The sequence below is a fragment of the Apodemus sylvaticus genome, chromosome 5, assembly GCF_947179515.1.
Source record: "Apodemus sylvaticus chromosome 5, mApoSyl1.1, whole genome shotgun sequence".
Classification (NCBI taxonomy): domain Eukaryota; kingdom Metazoa; phylum Chordata; class Mammalia; order Rodentia; family Muridae; genus Apodemus; species Apodemus sylvaticus.
In genome coordinates this window covers 2,015,283-2,017,331 of record NC_067476.1, presented here as the reverse complement: position 1 = coordinate 2,017,331, position 2,049 = coordinate 2,015,283, and the positions used below count along the sequence as shown (strand labels likewise).

Sequence of the window (2,049 nt, the reverse complement as noted above, 5' to 3'; positions counted from 1 at the left end):
ACCAATAACAACTCACCAACACAATTGCCCAAACACAAACTGAAGAAAAATTGTACCAATACATTATACTGAAGTGAACAGGTAAACCATATATATAAATGGATCAGGACATTGTGTATGTGTATGTGTGTGTGTGCGTGTGTGTGTGCATGTGTGTGTGTGTATATGTGTTTGTATATTTATACATGCAGGAAAAAAACCAATAATAAAAAATGTGGCCATTGAGATGAATGTGATCAAGGAGGTAGATAAGAGGATTTGAAAGTAGAAAGTGGTAGAGCGGCAATGTCAAAAATTAATAAATAACAGGCATAGGAGAGTGAAAATTCTCAAGGATCAATGACATAATTGAGAACTAGAACAGGACCATGAAAGTAACCTTCAGCTGGTTCTCCCACCACCCCCATGAAGGGTCACAGCAGTTTATGTGGTGGCAGTTAGGCAGTGCAGCTCAGGCAATGCATGCATCTCCCACTGTGCACCTTCGGGATACCCAAGAGGAAGGTTAGCATGGATGGAGCTGTGAAGGCAGAGCCCAAGAGCTGCTCTGCAAGACTGTTGGCCCTGCCAAGGTAGACTCAAACCTAAAAAAGGCTGCAGGAAAGGATAAAACATCAGATAAAAGAAGTGCAGATAAAAGAGACGAGGGGAGCAAAGAGCAAACAGGCTGAAGTGGCTGACCATCAAACTACACATATGCCTGCAGAAAATGGAGAGATGAAAATCCAGAGTCCAGCCTCTGAAGAAGAGAAAGAAGCCAAGTCTCATTAAGCATCCATCAGGTCTGTCAGTGGTCCCTGTGTCCCTTCCTGGACAATCCAGAGGAATATATTTACTAACTATTTTGTAAATGGGAGTTCTTTAGTAACTCTAGAAACATTTTTAAAAGGTGAAGGAATCCCACCTCATCCCATTTTTTAAATGTAAATGTTTTTTAAGAGGTTAAATCATTAGCTGGTTGTTTATTTTTTGGTACAACTAGAAAATAGCAGAATACTGAGTCACGAGAGGCTGTGACGGTCTCAGGGGTCACCACAACATTCCATTGAGTGGACGAGTTTTATATCCTACAATACAAAGCACACTAAATGTCAATTTGGACTCTCAGTTTTACATTCATGTCTGAAATATGTTCAGTTATATCTGGTCCCATGTCTTGGTAGAAACATTTTGTAAGAAATCCAGTTCTTGGCCCTTGCTCTGCCAGAACTGATGGCTATGGTCATGGCAATCCATTTTCCTAACAGTTGTGATAATGTGCTGTGAAAGATGGAAATTTTGAGTATGTTCTGTGTGGCATAAAATTGTGAATTGGTGGAATTGAGGATTATGAGCATTTGGTTGTTATGAGATGTCTTAGGGAAACTTGCCAAGTCTGAGGCAGGAACATCCCTGGAAAAAGTTCAAAGAAAAACAATATGTAGCTCTTCATTTGTATACATGAACACAATGTGACTCTTTAGAGTTTAGGTATGTGAACACAATATATGGCTCTTTTGGGGTACGTGTAATAAGAATTAGAATGTCTGTGTACTCAGCTCCTCAACCAATAATATCTGTTGTGAAAGAATAAAAAAAATAGTAACTTTCAATGAATTAAGACACGATGAACATAGACACAAATTCACAGAACATGAAGTAGGTAGTGCCAAAAAAGAAAGTCACTACGGGGTATTATAGTCAAAGTTATATGTGCAGAACAAACAGACGGTTCCAAAAGCTGCAAAAGAATAAAAAATGTTTCATAAGAGAAACTCATCAGATTAATAGCTAATTTCTCAACAGAAACTGGAAAAGTAAGGTGAGCCCAAAGTAATGTCTTTCAAGACCAAACAGACCTCAGATGCTAAACTACTATGACCAAAAAAAATTATATGTTATAGTTGAAGGCAAAATAAAAACTTTTCATGATATAAACAGTCTAGAAGAATTCATATCTATGAATTCAGCCCCACTTTGAATACAGCAAGCAAAAGATTAGATTGAAGAAAGGAATAAGAATAGGCAAAAAATTATAGAAGGAAAACAAAGGAGTTATAATTACTGAAA

The 2,049-nt window shown here is 37.7% G+C and overlaps 1 pseudogene; it reads left to right on the top strand.

Annotated features, from left to right (window-relative positions):
- The first annotated feature begins 462 nt into the window (after positions 1 to 462).
- On the top strand, positions 463 to 771 carry LOC127686452 (non-histone chromosomal protein HMG-14-like; annotated as a pseudogene).
- Positions 772 to 2,049: the final 1,278 nt, after the last annotated feature.